Genomic DNA, 18,202 nt, shown 5'->3' on the forward strand with positions numbered 1-18,202 from the left:
TTAGCCTTTTTACCCCCAAAACCCTTCTCCATGCTAGCCTTCCCACGCTGCCCTGTTGCAATTAACTGGCAGCATCATTAAGGTGTGGAAAAAGCAACACCAGCAAAACTTTTGCTCCCTGAAGCAGTGTTTAAGCCAAGTTTCAATCCCTGTCTCAAGCAAGTCACCTTCATGTCAGCATCCAGCTGATGATTCCAAATGCTCTGGGCCATAACCCGAGCAGGGAGCAGATAACCAGCGACATCAGATGCTACTTAGAAAGCATTTTGTTCCCAATTAAAGCCAAAATATGTGCTAAGAGTTGCTGAGGGAAAGTGCAGAGCATCTGATTTCCCTCTTTTGCTAACACACTCTGAGGAAGAGGTGGCAGGTTTGTGGAAATGGCTGCAATTTGCAGTCAAACCATGAATAGGAATTGGAAGGGAGGAGACAAACAAGAAATGTACTGCACGGATTTCCTCCAGTGATGCTGGAGCTTATACAAACCAATTAGCCCCTCATCAAAGAGCAACCCTATCCCTATCACCATACTTTTTATTTCCTAACAGCTAGGTGGTTGGTGTTTTAGTATTTTTTTTAATTGCTTTCAATTTTTAATTTTCCTGGGGGAAAATGTACCTGAAGAGCCAGGCAATTGCTTCTCCGTGCTCTCACATGATTTTACCATGAGGTAAATTTATGGGTGTCAAATAAGTTGCTCCTTATGCCAATGTCACAGAAATACAAGTGTGTGGGAGGGCTGGTGGCTTCTGCGTAGTGGAGTTGCCAAGGATTGTGCTAATTAGCAATTGGAAAGACTTATATTTTAGAGGTGTGGAGTGATCCAGGCAGGCAAGTTGAGGCTTATCTAAAAACTGGTAAAGGCTGTTCTACATGGACTTTGGGCTTTTTGAGAGACCTCCAAAAATTTGTCAGGCTCAAATTCAGGTGTGTGCATCACTCAGCCCTGCCATGAGTATACTCAGCCTGTAAGGGCTCTGACTGTATCTCCAGCTGATAACTGACCTTAGGAGTTGGAAGCTGACAGAAACTGCTTTATGTTGTGCTCCATTCACAGCTCTGGGCTCCTGCTGGCCCCAGTGCTGTCTCAGGGCTGGGCTGTCCATTGTTTTACCCCTTGTGGCTATTTACAGTGGTGAAAAGAGGAAGAAAATGGCAGGTGAATGCAGCAGTGACAGAAAGAGGCTAAGATGAACCTTTGGGTGATGGGAAGGAAGTTTTTCACCCAGCTGCTGTGTCTGTGCCAGTGGTCAGTTGAAATGAATAAATTGTACAGCCCACGTGTGAGCTGGAGCTTTACCTGCAGCTGAGCTGCCTCATTCTTTCCTGCACCTCACACATAACCAAGAAAGAAATATTTTGCCCTGCTGTAGCCCCAACAGCATCCCATGGGGGACTCTAAGATGGGAGCATGTTGGAGAACCTTCTTTGTAAAGGCTTGTACTCCTTGATCCCTGTGGCATCACTCCCTGCAGTGGCCACATACCCAGAGCTGGAATTGCTGGGCTGTAGCAGCTCTGACTGCTTGACATCTAAATAAACCCATCCCAGGAGCCACAGCATCACCAGCACTGGAGAAGATATTTCTCTTTAGGGTGAGCAGCTAATCCAGGGTTCAGCAACCCCAGCACAAGGGAATTCTCTGGCCATGCACACTGTCTGATGTGCAGTGCCTCATGTTGGGGGGAAAGCTGGAGACCAGCTGAAGTGACAGAGCCTGAGGGAGCACAGTGCGTCATCCAGCACGTCCCCAGCTGCCAGAGCCATGGAAAGGCCCTTTTCCAGAGAAACAGCATGCTGACCTCAGCTCAGGAGCTCTTCTGAGCTGAACAGGCTGGAGCCTGCACCCCACAGCAAACCAGCAGCAGATTTGAGGTGAGAGGGTCTGCAAGGAAGGTGATGGGGGCAGAAAGAGCAGGTTGGGAACATCTCCATCATCACAACTGAATCCAGAAGGAGATGCATGTTGACAGCCTCAGTGTCTAGCTTTCGACAACTGATTTGGCAAATTTGGGCCTGTGCAAGTAACTAAGAGCAGATGTGTCAAATGGTTTTTATTTCCTAGAATTAACACTAGATACAAGAGTACTAAAGGAAGTTGCCTGCACATCCCTACTGTGGGAGTCCCCTGACCCTCTCATACCTTCTCTTTACCATTCCCTGACCAGATACAGCTTTCACTTGCACTAGAACAAATGAGATTGGCTGCAGCCACAGCAGATATCAACCAGCACACAGAAGAGCCGAGGAGGACCAGCTCTTTTCACACCATTTGCTGTGTACATGCAGATAATGAGTTTGCCTGTTACTTGTTTTTAGCTTCCTAAAAACAACTTTCAGCCGCAAGTCCTTCCAACATGGGGAGATCACCCCACGACACCACATCTCCCCTGATTTCCTCTGGAATAGAAACGCTTTTGAGATCCCATTAATAACTCTGTTCACACAAAATGTGACAGTTTTAGCTGTATTGGAAGACCAGCCTGACCCTGGCAGCCGCTCGCACTGTGCTCAGAATAGTTATCAGTCAAACCCTGGTACGTGAGTCTGGTGGCAGTGAGGATGAATCTGCTCTTGCAATGATGTGATCCACGCAGTGGAGAAGCAGCAAAGCACAGCCCCACAGAAACAGACAGGTGGAGGAGGAATTGTCTCGAGTTCAGGCACAAGTCTGAGCTAGCCATCCTGGACTCCCCGTAAGGTCCACAGGGAAAAACAGGTTCTTTCAGGGAGTGACTCATCTTGTACTAAAATAGGTCAGAGGAACTGCTCTCCAGCAGCATCTGACTCCTCTCCACAGGCTGCAAAGGGAACCCAGGGGGGACTAGCTCAGATTCAAGCAACTTATTTTCAGTTGTCCAGCATTTGTTGCTGTGAGTTGCAGCCAGCCTGTACAAACTTTTCTGGAGTCAGTGGAAGCCGTGTCAAAGGGCTTTGGACCTGACACTTCACAGTCTGAGTCAGACTCTGCATTTCCCAGAAAATCCCTGGACTTAAAGTGCTGGTCAGGGCTGAGCTAGAAGGAAAACATGCACCTTAACCCTGTGTTCTAGAAAATAATGACAGGCAGCACATCCAAACAGGGAAATTCTGCTTTTTATTTTTAAAAACTTGATCAGCATAAAACACTGCAGAGTTTGGCATGGCACCTTTTTTTCCTCTGTTATCTTTCCAGTGAAAATGAGGCCACACTTTTCACTGTCACAATTCCTGGGACTCTCATCATCTTTCAGCTCGATGCGTTCTCCTTCCTCCGGATTTTCCCCTTGATCTGAAGCATGTTGAAGTCAATGAAAATCGACGATGCTCGTAAGACACGCCAGAATCCCTTGCTGGGAGAAGGGCAACAGATTTCTTGCTAACTCCTCCCTTCACCCTCTCTCAGCAGAAGCCGATGACAGGATTATTTTTTATCAAGATGCAGATACCACACACAACCAGCACAAAAGATCAGTGATTAGCTTTTGAATAAGCAGCCAAGGTTGCTTTTTCCTGACCTTATCAATCTGGTATTTGAATTTCTAGGGAGTTTTAGTGAGTGGGTTTTCTTGGGAAGCTGAAAGCCTTCCTTTTAACTCTCACACAAAGTTCCTGCTAACTTCACTAGAATTAGTTTCTCATTCAGGATAAAACCAGATAGCTGTACATGACTTGTCTGAGTTCAGGAAGGCCTTCAGGTTGCCAGGGATTTCCTTTTCCTTCCTTTGCCACACATTTCAACACAGCCCATAAAATGAGAACAAGTTATTTCCTGTGTAGTAGAACAGGAACAAAAATATCCAAATGCACGTGGCTGCCTACCTACAAGCTACAAGTCTGAGCTTCCATGGGAGATCCAGGGTGTAATTCTGCTGCTTAAAGGCAGACATCTGGTCCTGTCTGACATGCCTGAGGGCATCTCAAATGTGTGCACAGGGCTGGCAGGTACAACACAGGAACTGCAGGAAATTCTTCTAGAAATCCCCACCATTTGGTAATCAAACTCCAGAGCCTTTTTTTTTCAGCTTGAGCAAATGATGGTTCATTTAGGCAACCAAAATGCAGTTTGGGCATTTCCTGATAGGCCTTGAGTACCTGGTGATCCTGTGAAACCACAGATCTGTGCATGAAGCAAGAGATCTAACTCCCTTTTACATTCTCCTTAAAATAAACTTTCAAAATTACTACTGAACTACTCAGACATCAGTTTCTTTAACCTGCAAGGGAAAAAGGGAATTTTTTCCTCTCCCTGTGTCCCTCCAGTACTGTTCCATGGACTGAGCAGGATACTTTTAAAACAAACATCTCCTGGGGGCTGAAGAGCTAGAAGTCCACAGCCTGCTTTGGGTCTGCACACCTCGGACCCTCCTTGCAGTTCCTGTGGCCTTTTGAACACTAAAACTCCACCAAGCCCACACCTGTCAGCCTGCAGGGGTTGGGATGAAGAGCAGGGGGCAGTTTGGAAAGCCAGGCCATGTAAAGTGTTGTGTTGGAAGCCAAACTCTTCCATGTCGTTCTGACTGGACCAGTGCTGAAGGACTGAGCAGAGGGGCCATTGCAAACAGGAGCAATGAAGCTCATGGGCCTCAGGATGAGGCATTTTGGCACAGAGAACAATCTTCCACATGTTCACCCCTCTGCTTTCCACCTTCTGACCTGCAGTGCTCCTGACAGCTCCCAGGCTGCCACTGCTGTAAGGCTGCAGGTCTTTTCTCTGGCAGAAGCAGGCACAGGACCTAGAGCTGGGATAAGCACTTTTAACAGCATTTGGTGTTCTTCTCACCTACCTTAGCCCTAAAACTGCAAAGCAACAGGAGCACCACATAAATTCTGGCCAGGCTTTGCCCCTGGACACTTGGGGAATCCAGGAGTTTTGTAGAAGGCAGTGAAAGCATTGTGGGATCCCTAGGGAGGAAATCCCAGCAGGGCTGGGTGAAGCACATGGATCCCAATCCCTGCTTGCAGGCAGAGGTGAAGATGAGCAGTTGGCTCTCCAATCTTCTTGATGGAGAAACACAGAAGCAGCCACAGCAGGGTAGTGAAGGGAACTCTGGCACATCCTACAAAGGAGAGCAGAGTGAAGTAAGCATGGAAAAGTCATGCTGTGGATATAGAAAACAGCCAGGGGAGGGTTTGCTTTGCCAGTCAACAGGTCTTGTCTGCACATTCTGCTTTTCTTCAATGTGGAGGAGCTTCCCAGAGAGCCCCTGCTCCTGTCTCCTGTGAGCAAGGAGTTCAGTGGGAAGCACAGCATTTATTTTTAGCTTTGTGCAGCAATTAGGCAATATTGTGGGGGGGAGATGTTCTCAGAAAGAAAATTTTTGATAGTTTCCTTAAAAGATAAGATCTATCCCATTCCAGCAGGGGATAATAGCTAGCACAGAAAACCACAGGGGGATTTTTGCTGCATGTCTTATTCTTGTGAAAGTCGCCTACTGACACCCTTGGATTTTGGCCAAGTGTCTACCTGAACAACAAGAACCTTCTTCCAAACTGCCTATCCACCCCAGGCAGGTACATTCCTTCCAATCCCCAGGGATTGGCAGACAGGTATTTCCTGGGTTTGGCTGTGATTCCCCCAGTTCCATGGCCTGCCACCTGGAATTCTCCACCCCACCCCTCCAGCTGCTGATGGGGTCCTGTGACCTCCTTGAGCAGCTTCAGACAGAGCCAGAGCCTTTGCCACAGCTGGGAGGTCTCACACAAAGCACGTGAGTGCTCAGCAGACCCATCTACTCTGTGACCTTGGGGAGGGACTGGTAACACCAGGGAAGGGAGGAAGGCCATTGTCTTGCACTGGCACAGCTGCTCGCCCAGGGAACATCTATTCAGGCTTAGGAGCAAACAGATGGTTTTCTCCCACTGGCCAATCCATTCTTTCTTTTCCTTCTGACACTGCCCAAAGGGGTCACATCAAGAATGGTGATTCTTTGTATCTCTAATATAGGTACATTGTCCTCCCTGTCCCACGCAGAGCAGAATTGACCAAAGTCAGATGGATAACAAAGCTTCTTGACCTGTTGGATGAATAAAAAGTGCAGCTTTCCCCGTCCAGCCTCAGATCTGCTCGTGCCATAGCCATTCCTGGCTGTTCCCCTGCACAAGGGGAAGTGGGAGGCTGGTGACAGAGCCAGGGGCTGAATCGAGTTTCAGCAGCTTGGGCACATCCGTGTGCTCTAAGCCAAGAGGAATGCAAACTGCTCAGCGATGAACAACTGCTGCAGCAGCCCACAGCCAAAAGGAGACACTCTGGGGCACGTCAGGCACTGACCCAGCCTGCCGTGGAGGGAGCTGTCAGATTGTGTTATCACAGGGGCAAAGCTGCATCTTCCGCTTGGGAAATAAATGTCGCTGCTTTGGCGTGGTGGTTGTAGAGAGGCAAGACACCATTACCCAGCAATTATGTTCTATCTCGCTGACGTTATCTCTTAATTGCACATTTGCAAGTGCTTCTACTTGCTGGGTGGTTGCAAGGAGGAAGGTGAAGTGGGGTTGCCTGTCTGGGAGATACCCAAGGGACCTACACCACTGCTAATTTTTGAGATATAACAATATGGTTGCACTTCTGCACCAGTGAATGGTTGTCTCTGCCTTTTCCCTCGAAAGAATTCCAAAGGGTACAATTGGTGCAGACCTGCTTATCCAGGACTTTATCAAAACCCTCAAAGTGACAAGGATGAACAGAAATACCTTGAAAACATAACTTTTGAGAAGAAGCATAAGAACAGCCATTCAATACACAGACATTGCTATCTCCTTCCCTTTCTTCAGGACTTTGTACCAATCCATGGCCATCCAGGAACATCTGTTCCATCATTACATTCCACAACATGACTGCTCGCTGCTTGACGTCGCCTGCAGGAACAGAACTCAGAACCACCCATCCTAAAAGCCATCTGACACTGCAGCAGAAGAATTGTCACTGGTGGCTGCCAGAACACGGCATATGACACATATTTTCAGGGCTGTCTCTTTCCAACGTACAGCAGCAACACTCACAAACATCTGCCTGTGCATTATAGCATGGCTGATTTTTAAAGACTGGGCCTTGGATCTTGAAAGACAGCTTGGCACATAGATGTGAGGAAAACATCCAGGAATTAGGTTTCTGAGTAGTTCAGCTGATGTGTGTGTCTCTTCCTTAATTCCAAGGTCTGTGCTCTCTCTATGAGACTTTGCCACCTCTCCATTTTTTCTGAAGGTATTTTAGGCCATTGGGATGCTATGGAGGTTTAGGACATTGGGACGCTCTCCAAAGGAATTAATTTTAATTTTTCTGAGTATTGCAATTAGCTGGGTGCCTTCAGCCTCAGTTAACTCCAAATTCTGATGGGTTGTACATTGAGTTTTCTGTAATTGATGTAGTGCCATTGGTACAAACCCATAGTGTAGGTGTCTGGCTAAAGCTGGACCTCATTCACATGGGACAATCTTTCCAAACACGCCAAGCCTGAGGCCAGTGTTGGTGGGGTGACAGAGGAGAACCCCAGAAACACCAGCCTGAGCACCAGTAACAAAAGTGAGATGTGTTTGGCTGTCCTTGGCTCTCACAAGACTGAGCCCAATGACCTTGCCTCTGGGACCTGAGATACCTCAGCTTATAGACCCTCTTGGTACTGGAGCCACCAAGAGATGGGGACATGTCATACCAGAAGGATGAGGTTGATTGAAACCACCACTGATGTGGCAAAGGCTGAGAGCTACAAGACAGGCTGCCACTGTCAATGCTGCTTGCTTTTGATGATAAGAGTGTTATTTTAATTAAACCTTTGGTGGCTTAGACAGTTGGTGATCTTTTCAACTGCATTTTGACTTGAAAACTGAGCTGAGAGCCATGTACAGGCTCAGAGGGAGTGAGCTGACTTCAATTCCCTGGTGGGACATTGCCTGATGCTTCTGACCTGACAGATAACTGGTGTGATCACTCACCTTTCCATATTTCACTGCTGCTTAAAACCTCTCTGAGATTATAATAAGTCTTTTTAGCTCATTTTTTTTGTTTGTTTTGTTTTGTTTTCCTTCATACATTTGAAAAGTAATTATGCTCAGCACTGTGGTGCTATTGGGAATCTGGTCACTGCAGTCCCTGGGCACATGTCAGCGCCTTGTCACAACCTGGAATGTTTTCTGCCAGGAATGATGAGATGCGACAGTTCCCATTGAAGGGTATTCCTCCCAGATAATTCCAGTTTCCAAGGTCCCGGGCTTTGAAGATAAACTTGTTGCTTGTTTGGTTTCCTAGCAACTTGTGCTCCGCGGCAGAAATGCATTCCTCAGACCCCGAGCTCGACCTCGGTGATGCTTGGAGCTGAGATGTGCTGTGCTCTGCCCCGGTGAAAGCAGCTGCCTGAAAACACAGGACTGGAATGAGAAAGCTGGGGCTGGAACAGCCCCTCTGGTTAGATCTGGTCTCCCCCAGTCACTGTTGCTCAATAGAATTCTCTTTGTAAGTTAAAACAATCCATCTGGCCAGCTGTGAAGGTGGAGGTAGCTTGGGCTTGGCTGGTTGTCCAGGCTCTTGCTGGGGAGTTTGGCCCTGATGCCACAAAGTGGCTAAACTGATAATCTCCAGGTTCAAACATCACAGCCTTTACTGGAGCTTTATCTTCAGATGAGAAGCCCAAGGATCCATTTTTCCATGAAACATGGTGAGGCTAATCATCATCCCCAGTGAGACCCCTCAGGGATGAATCTAGAGAAAAAAAGCAAATTTGGTCACCTGAAAGGCACAGGAGTCTTAGCCTTGGTATTTTTATTGAGCTGTTGAAAAGAACAAAGGGCAAACCCACCCTAATCTGCACATTGCCTGGTTATCAATATTTATTTCATGATTTCTTCTAGTTATTAGAAGCCCAGCTCCACTGCAAATTTAACTTAGGTGCTTCAGCTCCAATACCCCAAGGAAACCTTCAAGCTCAGATTTAGTTTCATAGGTCTGCATCAAGATGAGTGAAGGACAGACTAAAAGATACTGAGTTTGATTCTCTGTATCTCACTCAATCAGAGATTTTTGCAGGCATTGCTCTCTGGATGCCTGTTGGAAAAGATTTCCCTTCCACTTGTGTCCCAGTCAAGAAAGTAAAAGATGATCAAGTCTCCAGCTCAGCAGAATAATGGACAATCCTGTGCCAAAGCCACTGTCACCTAAGTAGCTGCAGCATGGAATAAAAAAGTATCTTATTTTTTAGACAGGGAGGGCACTGCTAAACACAAATGAGGTCTTGGTCTTGGGGCTCAACAGGGTCTTCTGAAGCCCAGTATTACACTTTTATATAGGCACCTTTTCAGAATTTGTCTAACAAATTTAATCAGAGCTGTCAATGACCACAAGAAGATTTTTGTCTTATTTCAGTTAACTCAGGGCTTTCTTTCCTGAGGATAATCTTTAGTGAATATAGCACTGCATTGTGGTCCAGGGAGCAAACTGAATGTATTGTTCAGATTGAATTATAGCATATTACTGTCAAGGGTATTCCTTCAAAAAGCTGACACCTTCTAATTACATCTGTGAGACTCTGAGAAAAATGGTATCCCAGGGAAAAAAATTGCTTGGCACCCACTTTGTTAGTTTTAGCCTGATGTTCATTTCTAGCCATTCATATAGGGCTGAGTCATACAAGAGAAGCCTGTAAGAGAATCACAAACAATCTGTCTGGCTTGAGGAAATTGGGAGCCATTTCAAGTGTGCATTGCCTCACTCCATAGTTAGTGGCAGGGGCTATTAGAGACTCTGGGGGCTCTGAAAATAGAGAGGGCATTTTTCTACCTGAATAGTTCTGCAGATAGACTGGAGATGGGACAAAAACAAGTTTTGTGAGAGAAAAACCATCCCAGGCAGAGCCAGAATCAGATGCATCATCGGAATCGGATGCAGTCATCCCTCACCTGCCCAGGGCATCTCTAAATCTCAGCTGACAATCTTTTCCTTCTGTCTTTAGGCAACATTTTTCACCTCCCCTGAGCTAGTTTGAAACCTTTAATTCCATTCTGCCTGTTCTTCCAAGAATGTGGTGCGACAAGTGGAAACTCATCTCCACATGGGGGAAGAAGCAGGCGGGAAGAGGGGGGAGCACTGTGTGAATATTAAAACATTTGCAGTGTGAAACGTTGCGTTATGAACAACCACAGCACACCTCGGGCTAACAGCATGGTGCCAGGGCTGTGCTGGCACAGGGGGTGTCCCAGGAGAGCTGGCAGCAGTGCTTGGGGGGATGCATGCCCTGGGCTCAGCAGGAGCTGATCCAGAACTGAGATGCTTTGGCTGAAGATGCACAAAACCCCTGTGTGGTGCAAACCTGCTGGTGCAGGAAGCTGGTTCTCCCCATACTGGTGAGGCTGGTGTATGCCTGGAGGCAGCATTACAATTCCATTTAAATATTCATTCTCTTTGTGTGCATGCTCTGATTTACCCACCTTTGCTAAGGGACCCTCTTACTTCCTGGCCCACATTGCTCTGTGTGGCAGAGAAAAGTTTTTATTCTTCCAATGCCATTTAGTGGCAGAGCTGCAAAGCTTTGGCCCTGCTCTGGTGGCAGATGGGGACCCAGGATGCCTGTCCCCTATGGCTGCAGAGTGGCAGGGAAGAGGTCAGGTCTGAGCAAAGCACCTTGTTCCTGCTCCTGGTGCTGATAAGGTACCAGAAAGGTTGTGCAAGCCCTATCAGAAGATGAGAATGTGCCTGAGGCTGTGGGCTTGGTAAACTCAGAGTAAAATGGTTACTGGCTGATGAGTAGGACATGGGGTAGTTAAAGCCTTGGAGGTTTCTGTGGGGCTTTGAGCCATCACAGCTTGAAGGGGGTAAAATGCTGTAGACATCCAAGGCAGGGAACATCACTGCTGCATTAGTATGGAGTGAAAAGGGGACACAGAATACATCCAGGGAACAGGAATGGAGAAAAATGACCCTGGCAAGTGCTGGCATTCCCTGGAACCTGTGTCTCTGTTTCTCACACTGATGTACTTCATATGGTCTTTGGCTAAGTCACAGGAGGGTGGCTTGCTCCAGGGCCTGAATTATCAGTGCATTTCACATCTTGGTCTTGAAAACCTTGCAACTCTAACCCTGACTCTATTACCCTAAGCACAGATAAAAGAGCTGAGATTTGTGGTATGAGAAACCTGATGTGCTGTAGGGAAGCCAGATGAATCCAACATACTGAACAAACTTGGAATGCTCAGCTTCAGAGGAGTTTTAAGGTGGAGTGAGAAAACCAGGAACATGCTCAGAGAACTCAACCAGGAGAGAGGCCACTGCTGTGGGGATGAATCTGCTACAGGGACAGGGGTGACTTTGCCAAATGTGAGATTTTGGGAAGGAGCTGTGGGTGTCCCAGAAAAGCACATTTCCTACTGTCTGCAGGCAGCACCAACACACTTCCCTGTCCAGGAGCTCCTCCAGCATCACTGCAGATTCCTGTGAGGGGTATCCAAAGGGACAACCTGACCAGGGTGCTTCAGTTTCCCAACAGTGCTCATGACCTTTGTGAGGGGCTTGATCCCTGCTCATGGTCAGTGCCAGGTCAGAGCAGACAACTCTCATTCATTGATGGATTTGCTTTATTATTTCACTTCCTGGCCTAATTTCTTATGCTGTGTCTGTCTGAGAAGACACAATATCCCTGGAGTGTGCAATGGCTGTGAACTTGGTTTTCAGTTCCCCTGGGCACAGCAGTTCTCATCTGATGGCTGTGTTGCTCCTGCCTGAGCATGGAGCTGTGTTTCTTCTGGATGACTTTATGGATTACTCTATCACAGATGAAGGTGAGAGCTGTCTGCTTTTTGAACACAAGGGGACGATTCAGATCTTTTGTGAGGGATGATCAACCACAGTAAATAAAGTTGCTGCTTGTGGGAGTAACAATTAAAACCCATTATAACCTGCTTAACTAGTCAGGGACTGAAGTGCCTGGAAGAACTCGCTCTGTCCTCCCTGAGTGCTGTTTTGCTTGGCCCATTTGCCTGATTTGGGAAAAAGATTGTGTTCTAAGGGGGTTAGCTTGAAATTCCTGCTCTCGTGACCGGGGCAGTTTCCCAGTTCCTAAGGACGACTGATACCACAGGAAAAAATAAAAGTTTCCCAAGTGATCCTTCAGCATTGAGTATTTTGATTCATGGGACATGCAACACCTCATGTTCAGGACAGACGACACATCACAAATTAAACCAAACTATGTTTCAGCTCAACCTCTGAATTTACCAAACTGCCATCTGATGCTTTCATTGGAGTCTCACCTGGAAGACACATGAGTTGGTGTGACAGGTAATTGGTGTGGGGGGTAATTGCATGGGCTTCTTGCTGGCTCAAGGTTTGGAGAAGGGAAAACAGGGGCAGAGAGCCCATGTCTACATGGAAAAGGCAGGGTCTGAGCTGCTGGGGCCCGTGGGTTGATGACTCATGGGCCTGATTAATGAGTGTGAGCCCTGGAAACTGGCTGGGTGTCTGATTGCCCCCGGTGCCAGGCAGAAACACTCAAGAGCCACCTCAGCCCTTCTCCCTTTTTTTTTTCTAGAAGAGTGCACACATGGCAAGGCTTATCTCCACTATTATTACTCTGCTTTCAAGAACTATAAGGAAAGAAAAGACATGCATCTTCCCCTCCCTCTCTCTCTTTTCAGGAGACCTGCTCATGGCCACGTTTTTTTGCATGCCTTCCAGATACCATCAGAAAGGAATGGTTTTTCCCAGGTCTTTCATGCAGCTCAAGGCATTTATTTGGCTTTTGTGGCTTCTTTGTGTGTTGCAGTGCTTTTATTTGGGGCAGCCCTGAGACAGGTGGGGTGTCAGTCATAGTTTGCCAAAGCCAAGGGCCCCGTTGGGTTCATGTGCTTATGGCATGGCCACAGCATAAAAATGGGAGCTGGGGTTTGATGTGCCCAAATATGTGCCTGAGGGCTGCAGGGTGACCACACCCCATGGCTACTTGTCTGGGATTTGGGGGTGCCTAGGAATTTTGTCCAAATGGGCAAAGTCCTCATATTCCACAAGGATGGGAAGTTAGGAAGGAGAAAGGGGACACACCATGGGGAGCTTCTCTACCAAGGACAAAGCTGCCCATGATGTTCTGGCTAAGAATGATTCAGATCTTTTGTGCAGCTGAGTCAGTGGGGGGGAAACTGCCTTCAGCACATGTCCAAGATGAGTGGAGAGGCACTGGAACAGGCTGCCCAGAGAAGCTGTGGATGTCCCTTTCCTGGAAGTGTTCAAGGCCAGGCTGGATGGGCCTCTTGAGCTATCTGGTCTAGTGGAAGGAGTTAGAAACTACATGACCTTTGTAATCCCTTCCAACCCACTGTGATTCTCTGACAAGTTCCAGTATGTCCATCCACGTTCCCTGGCCATCAGACACACAAAGACAAATGTTTTACTTCTCTGTGCTCTCCAGAACTCCAAGACAAAACAGGAGAGGTGTATTTAAATGTTACACCCCCTGCCTGCCACAGTAAGGCCAGCAGTAATTTTCTCCCTGCTCCTGGAGAAGGGACTGAAGTTTTCAGGGAGGAAAATGGCATAAAATAAAATTTGAAATACATGTGTTGGAGATAAAAGAATGGATGTTCTTAGCTGAGATGCCATTGTTTATTTTGCTGCAGGAGGTGTTCACTAAAGGTCTGGTTTGCCTTCCCTCTCCTCTCTGTGCTCTCAGCAGCATCTCTGATGTGCCCTGCAGGACAAAATTCTCATCCTCCTTCCTCTCCATCACATAAGATGTCACCTTGAAAGAAGGATGGGTTGCAGGACTAAAGCTGAGGAATGGGTGAGTCTTTCTGCTGGGCTCTTGTTCCCCCTTGCCAAGATGGAGCTGGCAGCCAACAAGAGAAGTGTGGAGAGGAAATGGAGAGCAGAGAGGTTTGTGTTGCTCTGTGATGTGAGATGGGACAGGCCTGGACCCACAGTGTGACTGGTTTTGTCCAGCATAGTGACATGATCAGTGTCCCACTGGTGACACCACATGTGCCCTTGGCTACCATGGGAGGAACCACAGACGTGGTGGCAGGGCCATCCTTGTCCCCACACAGATCCAGGAGCTCACCCACATTAACCCAATCCCTTCTCTCCCTGGCTTCTGAGCTCACAAACCCTGAGGCTTCTGTGACTCCAACAAAGAAGATGCTCAGATTTTTACCAGCTCGGACACAGCAGCCTCATGGCATGAGGGGTGAGCCAGGGACATCCCTGCAGGGCAGGCAGGGCTTCATTCAAGTGGTTTTGGTTTTTGGCCAATTGTGCCCTGTCCCATACAAAGTATTGTGATGGAGGGAGCCAGACTTAGGTTAAAAAGAAATATCTTTGGTAATTAACAGGTATGGTTGGGGGACTCCTGAGCACCATTCATTTCTCAAAGCTTGAATTCCCAAAGCAGGGCAGTTTTGCCCAACTTGCTTTTAGTGACACATCCACGTTGCTTTTCCAGGGGGATTTGCTGCTGTTCACATTGCAGTGACACTGAGGTATTTATGGTCTTAGATTTCTGCTTATCTGATCCACCCCTGCCCTCCACACTCCTGGTATGGTGCCAATACTGAAACACTTTTCCTCCCTCTGTTTGTGTCCCCCAGAAGAGGTAATATCCAAACACAACAAAAACCAGGTAGGTCTCCCAAAGAACGTATGGAGATTAATTTTTTTCAGTTTCAGCAGCCTGCAGCAGAGGCAACGCAGTGATTTTTTTTTTTTTCTTTTTTGGACATGGTTTTAAAGAATAAAAATCCTTATGGTGTTTAATGCAGCAGAATAAAGCATTGCTGTGACCATGTCACCATGGCTAAGGAAATTTCAAGTGGGACTCCGGCCGTTCTCTGAACGGCAGCAGGATCTGAGTTACTGTCCCACAGGGGCTTGCTGTTGGAAAATAACATAATTGACTTTGTCCTGTTTCCAGTTTCACAGAGAAACGAGCTGTAAGAGCACGCAGGGTACCGGGGCTGGCTGCTCCCGGGGTTTTGGGAGCCTGATAAATGCAGTAATCAGCACAGAATGTCTCGCTGTGCTTTCCTCCCTCCTGCCTGGGGACAGCATCATCAGGGGCTGGGCTGCCCCAGCCCCTGGGAAGCCACCAGCTCCCTCCCCCCGGGATCCCAGCATGGCTTTTAACCCAAATAGCTGACCTTTCATTAAAGATTACCTATTTTTACTGCTCCTTGGGATGGGAAGAAGAAAGGGCTGAGGTTTGCAGAGGCAGGCCAAGCCAAGCCGAGATGTGGGGATTGAGAAATTACTCTGGGCAAGTTTAAAAGATTAATTTTTTTTGATAAATTAAGGTAGTCCCCAGTTAAGCCTAGACATTATTCTATTTTGTCTGCTAGTAAAAAAGCAGGAAAGATCCTGGCACCCAAGGACTACTGGATAATGCTACATCTGTGCTAGTAAGTCAAAAGTGCTTGAGACTTGGTTGTGGGCTCTCAGACCGCAAACACAAAAGGTCCTGTGTCCATTACACCCCTTTAGGCTCTGAAATATGGCAGACACATTAACATTTTGTCTTGGGAGTGGATCCTGGCCTGTGCTAATCTGCAAGCTGTCCTGGGGAGCTGTTTGGGGCACTACTGGCTGGCGTGGGGCAGGACGGCTGGGGGCTGTGCTGCTGGAGCTGCTGCCAGGGCAAATCCCCAGGATTCCAGCCCAACACCAGGGGACTTGCAGAGGCATCACCCCACAGATGGGGCTGCTGTCCCAGCCCTGGTTACCAGGGGCAAATGAGGCACAGAGACATGGGGTGACCTCGCAGAGGTCCTGAAGAAGGATTGTCAGAGCAGTCTGTGGGCATGCGGGGCCAGCTGGGGGAGAAAGTCCATCCTCAGGCCAACACCCAGGAGATCACAGCTTTCCTGTCTTGTCAGACTGCCTCACATCCCCATTTGCAAAGCAGAGGCTGTCATCTTGCCTTGAGTGTAGGGCTGTGAGGAGTCAGATACAACAGTGATATGCATCATACAGGCCATATCTAGATTAACAGGTAATTGCTACAACTAGATTAGCAAGGCAGCAATAGGAGAGTACAAGGAGAACAAACAGGCTGGTGCTGTGGGCTCAAGATCTACCCCAGGTGCAGTCCACAGTGGTTACTCCAGGTCAGATTTATTCCAGTCACCTACACTGAAAATCCCCACCCTGCACACTGTTTGAGGCTGGCAGAAGGACCTGCTACTCATTTATTACCTTACATTCCTAGGAGGGGTTGTGACAGAGCTTCTGATTCCATTTCCACTGAGGAGGAGAAAAAAAAAAGATAAAAAATATTAAATTGTGTGCATCAGAGCTGTTTGCAAACTGGATCACTCTGGAGTGGGGGAGGCCAAGCCAGAAGCTGCTATAAAAGAACATTACTGCTCTGAACCAAAATGCCAAAGCAGAGGCAGCCAGAAGCACCTCGGGCTTAATCCAGCATTCAGCAGAAAGATTCTCATTTACTGCAGCTCTCCCTGAGTCAGGCCCCGAGGGTTTGTCTGTACACAAAAATTAATCTGGATTAGGATGGGGCAGGAATTTAAGTAGCTCTTCTGGAATAACTTCACTTCATAACAGACAAGCCTCTGGATGTTTGGTTAGGAAGCGTTGTGTTACATCACATTTGGGATGATGAAATGCATTCTGAAGAGAAGGTCCTTGTGGTATTTGGTCACAATTACGCAGAAAACGCTCAAAAACACATCCATTTCCTGCAGGAGGAGAAACAGAGCTCCCTGCAGATTTGGAGTTCTTTCCAGGGCTGACTTGCCAGCACAGCCCAAAGGGGTTTCATGGTTCCTCTGCTTCCATTCACTGAAAAAGTGCAGAAAACCTCATGTGCCCAGCACAGCAGCTCCCCGGACAGCAGTGGGCAGGGAAGGTGGAGCATCAGCCCAAACTTGTATGTGGCTGTTACTTAAAATCTGTTCCACACACGCTGGCTCACATAGAAGCACTTCAGAGAATCAGTTCAGAGCCCTGTCTGAAGTAATAGATGCTGTGCAGGGGTGGCTCTGCATGGATACAAATGCTCCCTGCAAGTGAGCCTGACTTAGACCCTCCTGTAGTGCAGGTGGGTCCTCTTTTCCAATATCTGCATCTGTGCTTGCTCTGAGAATCACACATTAAGTGGAGGAAGAGTAAATGATGTCACTAAGCTGGACATGAGCAGAGTGATAAAAGCATAACCATCTACGGAGCACCAGGCCTCCTTATCCCACTGCCCAGAGGAGAGAAAGGCAAAAAATGCCTTGATAGGTGCAAGCCTTCCTCCTGCACTGAATCTATTTTTTCATCCAGGACTTTTTATCCTACCTAGCTGCTCTTGCACAGTTTTATTTCCAACCAGGTTTCAATGGCCTGGTAAATATTTCTACCAATACACACCCGCTCCCAAAGACTCTGTTTGCACTCAGCTTGAGTTAATTGTTCATAAGCAACAGTCCATCGGCATAAAAGTTTCACATATCATTTTTTTAGCTGCCTTCCTATTTATTCTGCGAGGTGATAACATTGGTTTCTCTCTGGCTTTATCAGACTTGCACAAGGACAAACGAGGAGCAAAAAGGAACCTCCCTTCTCTCCCGTGGAGCGGAGCCTGCAATCAAGCAGCCAAGGCAGAGGAACAAGCCCTTGTCAGTCTGTATGCACAGCCTGGCTGGCAGAGTACATTTTCCTTAACATGCCTAATCCCACAAGTATGTGGTGGCTTGCTCTGCAGAAACCTCAGCTTTTCAGGTGCTAGAAAATATGCATGTTCCATGTTACTTGGTAGTTTGCTCACATCCCTGCTGCTTGGAGGCGAGCAATTGCTGACCCTCTCAGCTTTAACCTACTCTGAATATACCCCACCAACCAACACTGCAAGGAATAATAATGTACTTGTGATTTCTTTACATTTTTCTGCTGTAAATCCAGAAAATGAGACCTGAATTATTCTTTTCTGTTTGCTGTGGCAGTCATGTAGTCCTTGCTTCCCAGCAGAGTGACCTGTGTATGCTGAGCCTCCCCACAGCTTCCTGGGAAGGAAGAGCTGGTGAAGTTGGGGTTTGATAAAGGAGCTTATCGCAACCACAGAATAAAAAGTTATCATTGCTTCCAGGGTCCAACCCCCCTCAGGTTTGGAGGGGAACTAAATGAGGGCACTCCCAGCAGGTGGGAAGGATTTCCCCCCTCTATAAGACTCTCTGAAGTTTAAAAAAAGCCCCATACAAGTGTGCTCTTTCTGGGATGAGGTGGAAGAACCAAATTGCCACATTTTTGTAACCTACATGAAAG

The 18,202-nt window shown here is 47.5% G+C and overlaps 1 long non-coding RNA gene across 1 annotated transcript; it reads left to right on the forward strand.

The window, feature by feature from the left end:
• The first annotated feature begins 8,246 nt into the window (after positions 1-8,246).
• LOC135303359 (uncharacterized) lies at positions 8,247-12,643 on the forward strand. Its single transcript, XR_010364862.1, has 4 exons — positions 8,247-8,627; positions 11,633-11,739; positions 12,158-12,238; positions 12,595-12,643. It is a non-coding gene; the product is annotated as an uncharacterized LOC135303359 (long non-coding RNA).
• Positions 12,644-18,202: the final 5,559 nt, after the last annotated feature.

Source organism: Passer domesticus, chromosome 1 (assembly GCF_036417665.1).
Source record: "Passer domesticus isolate bPasDom1 chromosome 1, bPasDom1.hap1, whole genome shotgun sequence".
NCBI classification, from domain to species: Eukaryota; Metazoa; Chordata; class Aves; order Passeriformes; family Passeridae; genus Passer; species Passer domesticus.